This window comes from Dermochelys coriacea, chromosome 2 (assembly GCF_009764565.3).
Source record: "Dermochelys coriacea isolate rDerCor1 chromosome 2, rDerCor1.pri.v4, whole genome shotgun sequence".
Taxonomy (NCBI): Eukaryota; Metazoa; Chordata; order Testudines; family Dermochelyidae; genus Dermochelys; species Dermochelys coriacea.
Window position 1 is genome coordinate 31893069 of NC_050069.1, and position 7539 is coordinate 31900607.

The following is a 7539-nucleotide window of genomic DNA, read 5'->3' on the forward strand; positions in this document are numbered from 1 at the left end:
ATGTGGGCAATGGCTGCTGCCTGTAAAAACGGAGTTATGCATGGACATGTGACTTGCCCATGTGACTCCAAAACTCCATCTTGGAGCTGGATTTTGCATAGGAGAGAGGAGGGTGTCTCCACCCGTAAGAGAAAGTCTATTTAAGTCCCTGGGAGACCCCTCCATTTTGTCTTCAGCTGGCTCAAGAGATAGCCTCTCTGCCCCCAAAGGATACCTGAAAGAAACTGGAACAAAGGACAGTAACCACGGGGGTGTGAGTGATTGCTGGACCCAAACTAGAAGGAGACTAGTCTGTAAAAGAAGCTTACTGGACCATCTCTGAGGGTGAGATTTCATGTGTAATCACTTTCTCACTGTATTAGGTTTAGACTTGCGTGTTTTATTTTATTTTGTGTGGCAATTTAGTTTGTTCTGTGTGTACTTGGAACCACTTAAATCCTACGTTTTGTATTTAACAAAATCAATTTTTACTTATTAATTAACCCAGAGCAAGCAATTAATTCCTGGGGGAGCAAACAGCTGTGCATATCTCTCTATCAGTGTTATAGAGGGTGAACAATTTATAAGTTTACCCTGTATAAGGTATTAAATTTTTGACTAACATCAAAAGCCATTCTCTTATACTGACCCAACCACGCATGGACCCAGCTTTGATTTGCCACACTGCTCACGGGCCCTTCTGAACTGATTTCTAAAGAACCTGGGTCAAAGTGCTGCCAGGCTTCACACCTGGGGCCAGTGAGAGAATCCCACACATGACTGTGGCGAAAGTCTGCTTGTAAAAGGGTCCAGGTTTCTGACCTATATAGCAACAAAGGCAGTGCACGAGTTTGATGGGTGCTGAACTTTGTTTCAGCACACCGACATTTTTGCATCCAAAATGCAAAATTCTCTGTGTATATAAAATCTCCTCACTGTATTTTCCACTGCATGCATCCGATGAAGTGAGCTGTAGCTCACGAAAGCTTATGCTCAAATAAATTTGTTATTCTCTAAGGTGCCACAAGTACTCCTTTTCTTTTTAGAGGATATTAAGTTTTCTGCTGCATTAAAGGATTAGTACATTTCAGTTCATTAATTTAACTTGGGTAATACAACCTTCCCTTCAAACACAGCACTGAATTGGTTTATTGTAAAAGTAAAACAAGTTTATTAAAACAAAGGCCATAGGTTTAAGGGGTATAAAGTAGAATGGAGAACGGTAGAAAGGACTGCAAAACAAACAGAAACATAAATGCACTGCTGAGACAAAAATCCAGTGTAACAAATTTAACAAACTGGGGTGTTTTGTTCAAAATAATTTTCTCACCACAGTTCTTCCAGCATGGTGAGTCCAAGGTATTGATTTTCTTTGTCTCCTCAGGTGAAGGATCATTTAGGGATGTTTTCCCCTTCTGTTTATAGTCCAGTAGGCATTTGAAATATATTCTTCTGAGATGTATCCCAAGATAAAAGTTCCTTTTCTCTACTGGGTGTGGATGCCATGCTACCTGGTGTGGCCTCCATGCTGGTCTTCTCCCCTGCTGGTGATTTTTACAATGCACCTTATTTCTTCCTGACACCCTCAGTAAAAATTAATAGTCCATTGAATTTGGGCACACTTGGGTCTGACATGTTGGCCTCTTTCCTATTTCTGGAGAAAACCTGTTTACCAACTCCCCCTGACATGCCTGGTTTAAATACCTTTTCACAGACTTTAAAGCATAATATCAGTGAGTATCCATAATTCCACATACAGCATTATCACATACATTACTTAATGATATGATTGACCGCTGTGTTGTTAGTTTTCAAGTGATAGGTCACAAGGCTTATTTTGTATATATATATAATTATTATTATTATTATTATTATAGTAGCCTGTAGGGTGTGAATAGATGGGTGCCCAGCATCACAATCTATACCTGGTAAGTTGACGGAAGTAACATGACAAACAGCATAATCATCTTCTGATTGAATGTGGAGCTTGCCAAGCCAATCTGAGGCAGTCTCATCTGCAAAGTGCATAGTCCTCAGAGCACCATCATATTTGGTCAGAGGGCTGTCATCAGTGATGTGTGACTGTGTCTTTGGCCACAGATATGTGTGGGATTCTCTCACTGGCCCCAGGTGTGAAGCCTGGCTGGACTTTGACCCAGGTTCATTAGAAATCAGTTCAGAAGGGCCCATGAGCAGTGTAGCAAATCAAAGTTGGGTCCATGCATGGTTGGGTCAGAATAAGAGAATGGCTTCTGACGCTAGAGTCAAAAATTTAATAGATTCAGAGAGGGATTGGATATTTATATGAAAACAATGTTTTGGGGTTTAAAGCAAACTAACTTTTAGGGGTCAGGATGAGATCTTCCAGGGGCCATCATACCAGATCTGCTTACTGAGGGGTTCCTTTCCCCTTTCTCTGAGGCATCTGATGCTAGGCACAGCTGGAGATAAGAAACCAGACTAGATTCAGGATGGGTTTAATCCACTATGACAACTTCTGTATAGCTAGTTGATTTAGTTACCTGTTGTGATTTTGACCTTTGGCTTTACTCTATCAGCATTTTACAGCTTTTAACACATTCACTTTGGTCTTCCTATAAATACCTCTATACCAGGGATCGGCAACCTTTGGCATGTGGCCCATCAGGGAAATCTGCTGGCAGGGCAGGACTGTTTGTTTACCTGCAGCGTCCACAGGTTTGACCGATCGCAGCTCCCACTGGCCATGGTTCACCATTCCAGGCCAATCGGGGCTGTGGGAAGTGGTGTGGGCCGAGGGATGTGCTGGCCGTCCCTTCCCACAGCCTCCATTGGTCTGTAAGGGTGAACCACGGCCAGTGGGAGCTGTGATTGGCCAAACATGTGGAAGCTGCAGGTAAACAAACCATCCCGGTCCGTCAGCAGATTTCCCTGACAGGCCGCGTGCCAAAGGTTGTCCATCCCTGCTCTATACTGGCTCCCATACCACCTCTGACATGTGGTGAAAACTCCCTGACAAAATCTGAAATAACCACCACTTTATGTCTCCTTCATATCCCTCTTCAGGCTCACCTTTACAATGATCTTCTGTAAACCGAGCATATTCATCATGGCTAGACAAGTGAAAAGCAAACTGACACCCCCCACACACATTCCCCCATACACACTTTTTGGTTTGGCAAACCAACCAACCAATCAACCAACCAACCAACCAACCAACCAAATAAATCAATCAAATATATCTCTAATTTGACAGTTCTGATGCAGGTTAAAATGTGTAACAGAATCGGACCATATATAAGTATTCTGAGATTCACATTATTAAGATGACATTCCTAAACACAGAGGGGAAAATGCTCTAATGCTCACTAGAGATTTCATTCCTTGCCAAGAAACCAAATGGGGAGAGTGCTCTGTTAACACTTGTGAAACCCAATATGGAAGCGAGTCACCATATCCCAATGACCCTGTTCCATCCCAAACATGGGTCAAATTAATTCATGGTATAAAGTTGACTGGACGCCAGTAAAGGCTCATGACTCTTTTTTTTTCTCCTTAAGAAATACTGGACAGTACCTGCTTGAGAACGTAGTAATTTGCAAAGACTCTCAGATTTTAATGGTTCTTCCAATTACAGTAAATATTTCTTTGATTTATTCCCCCCTCCATCCCAAGGTGGTAAATATGAAAAAGAAGCTACATTTGCTCCTAAGGTAGTAACTGACATACTGTTAAGTGCCTCTCAATCTTTCTTCATTATAAGATTCATTCTCCATTTAGTTCACATTTATTGTTTTATAATATTTACACAAAATACACTGATGCATGAAAAAGAGTCTACACAAATCAAACTGATGCTGACCTTAGCAGCATTGCAGGGATATTTTTGCAAAGATGAACTGCTCTTGACCTATTTCTCCAGTGAATTAAAATCTAGCATGCTTTCCATTAACATGATACTTTGATGTTTCTAGTCTAGATCCCAGTGGGCATGTGTCAATATAAAAAAAAACATCATTGCAACTGGCATTAATAGCACCGGCAGAGAGACCAAAGATTATTTGGGCCATGGAGACTAAAGTATCTTGTCACCCCTAGAGTTAGTACAGCTAGCTCAAGTGACACTGGTGAAGCAACCTGCAAAAGCTTATATTGGCAGTGCAAACTATCTAACATCTTTCAAACATACACGCACACACACACACACACACAGAGCACCAGCCAAGATTAGATTTGATCCTACAGTTCAGTTTGCTTTATTTACTTTCAGAAGTCCATTTATTCCTCAATGTTGACTAAATAAACCGACTTTCATTACCCAAAAAGGTTCATAGTGCACAGTTGCAAATGTGTATGCACTGAGAATCTGAGAAGAGAGCTTTGAATTCATTCCTAATTCACACAGTGCTTAACAAGTCTCAGCTAAAGTGACAACTGCTTTCTTCAATGAATATTTTATGTTTTGAAGAGTCTAGCAAATAGACCCTAAGTGTAACTAAACTAATATCCTTTACATTTAATCATGCAGACTGTAACTATAACCAATCACTTAATGTGTGTGCATGGGCATGTGAGCATTTGGTAAATGCACTCATCACAATGTGAGAGCATGATTAATTGCTTTATTGGATAACAACAGGCCACTTGGCCCAAAACACTTACCTCTAAGTTTGTTTCAACTTCAGCTCTCTGCTTTTCATGTGGCATGTGTGCAGGAGACAGAGAGAAGTAATTCACACAAGGTAGGGAAGGAACATCACAAGCTATATAGCACTGAATTAGAAGAGAAATCTGGCTTTGCAACTTTATCCTTTTCAAAGAGACCTGAGTACTAAAATCATATGCAAACAAAAAACTTTTGCATCGTAGTTATGGAGAAACATGTTGCTAAAATCAAGAGGAATTATTTTTCTTTGTCTCACTGACATATTAAACCAGGAAAGTACACATGAAGTGAAGTGTTTTGCATGAAATATTTGGCCATTTCTCAATTTCAGTCTGCATGCTAAAATCCAGTGATGTCAATGGGAATTCCACTTGTGACATAGCTTTTTGCATGCATGGTGTTCTTGGAATGAACAAGGAAAGTGATTTTGTTTGAATGCTGTGGCACCTATGTTTTTAATTAACATTTCCCTTTTAGTTCTTAACTCATTTATCTGTGTGACCTACGGAGTCCCTCAGTGCCAACTGGCAGAGAGAACATCACCACATAACTCACATGAGACCTGACACACTCATTTCCCTAACACATGTGTCATGATCTGTATTTAAAATGTGTCATGTGAGGCATCATATGCAAACTGATAACACACTGACCATTAATATTGTATGTATGCATAGGAGGTGCATAAAAATTATAGGTGCGTTCTTTACAAGCAGTGCATAAACACAGTTAGTCCTAGACCAAGGAATGTTATTTCCCCAGTTTTCCTGTGTCTCCAAAGTAAATTGAGTGGTAACACCTCAGAGGACAATGAAAAGTACATCTGCTGGGAAGGTAAACAAAGCTATGAAAGTAAATGCTCAGGGCACAAAGACTGCTTAAGAATCACAATGGGGGATTGGAGCCTGCACCCTCACAAAACCTTCCTGGCTCTTGAAACAGAGAAGATAGAGTTTATGAGATAAAAGGAGACACAGAAAGCTATTTTGGCATCCACCACTGGGAGGACAAACGAGGCTAGAGCTCATGTAACCTGAGAAATGGGGATCCTTCAGCTAAGGGGGTTGAAGTCTCTGGGAACTGACTATAGGTAAACCTGCTTAGACAAAGAATATAACTTGCTGAAGTTAAGACTTAGTTAAGACTTAGAAAATGTTTTTTTCTTGTAACCATATCTGTGTCATTTATTCTTATTTATCATTATTTAAATGTATGTCATTGATTAATAAATTCATTCTTGCTTTATTACAAAATCATTTCAGTGTTGTGCATTAAACAGAACTGTGGGTCTTCAGCTAAATTAACACACTAGTGCGTGCTCTGTCTCTTCAAAGACAGCAAACATAACATCTTTGAGGGGCCAGGGAGAGGGACTGCATGCAGCAGAAAAACATCTCTTGGGGAACTTGGAATTCAGAGATTGTTACTTGCAAAGCAAGGTTTGCACTGGCAGAGTCTAGAGGAGTTTGCTGGGAAGGCACATGAGCTGGTGTATCAGGGTGCTGGCACATAGTTTAGCAGCAGCAAACCTCTTCTTAAGGCAGAGTGGTAACTCAGGTTTCAGAGTAGCAGCTGTGTTAGTCTGTATTTGCAAAAAGAAAAGGAGTATTTGTGGCACCTTAGAGACTAACAAATTTGTTTGAGCATAAGCTTTCGTGAGCTACAGCTCACTTCATCGGATGCATTTGGTGGAAAATACAGAGGGGAGATTTATATACACACAGAGAGAACATGAAACAATGGGTTTTATCATACACACTGTAAGGAGAATGATCACTTAAGATGAGCCATCACCAGCAGCGGGGGGGGGGGGGGAGGAGGAAAACCTTTCATGGTGACAAGCAAGGTAGGCTATTTCCAGCAGTTAACAAGAACATCTGAGGAACAGTGGGGAGTGGGGTGGGGGGGGAGAAATAACATGGGGAAATAGTTTTACTTTGTGTAATGTCTCATCCACTCCCAGTCTCTATTCAAGCCTAAGTTAATTGTATCCAGTTTGCAAATTAATTCCAATTCAGCAGTCTCTCCTTGGAGTCTGTTTTTGAAGTTTTTTTGTTGAAGGATAGCCGCCCTCAGGTCTGTAATCGAGTGACTGGAGAGATTGAAGTGTTCTCCGACTGGTTTTTGAATGTTATAATTCTTGATGTCTGATTTGTGTCCATTTATTCTTTTACGTAGAGACTGTCCAGTTTGACCAATGTACATGGCAGAGAGGCATTGCTGGCACATGATGGCATATATCACATTGGTAGATGTGCAGGTGCACGAGCCTCTGATAGTGTGGCTGATGGGATTAGGCCCTAGGATGGTGTCCCCTGAATAGATATGTGGACAGAGTTGGCAACGGGCTTGGTTGCAAGGATAGGTTCCTGGGTTAGTGGTTCTGTTGTGTGGTGTGTGTGGTTGCTGGTGAGTATTTGCTTCAGGTTGTGGGGCTGTCTGTAAGCAAGGACTGGCCTGTCTCCCAAGATCTGTGAGAGTGATGGGTCATCCTTCAGGATAGGTTGTAGATCCTTGATGATGCGTTGGAGAGGTTTTAGTTAGGGGCTGAAGGTGATGGCTAGTGGCGTTCTGTTATTTTCTTTGTTGGGCCTGTCCTGTAGTAGGTGACTTCTGGGTACTCTTCTGGCTCTGTCAATCTGTTTCTTCACTTCAGTAGGTGGGTATTGTAGCTGTAAGAATGCATGATAGAGATCTTGTAGGTGTTTGTCTCTGTCTGAGGGGTTGGAGCAAATGCAGTTATATCGTAGAGCTTGGCTGTAGACAATGGATCGTGTGGCATGATCTGGATGAAAGCTAGAGGCATGTAGGTAGGAATAGCGGTCAGTAGGTTTCCAATATAGGGTGGTGTTTATGTAACCATCGCGTATTAGCACCATAGTGTCCAGGAAGTGGATCTCTTGTGTGGACTGGTC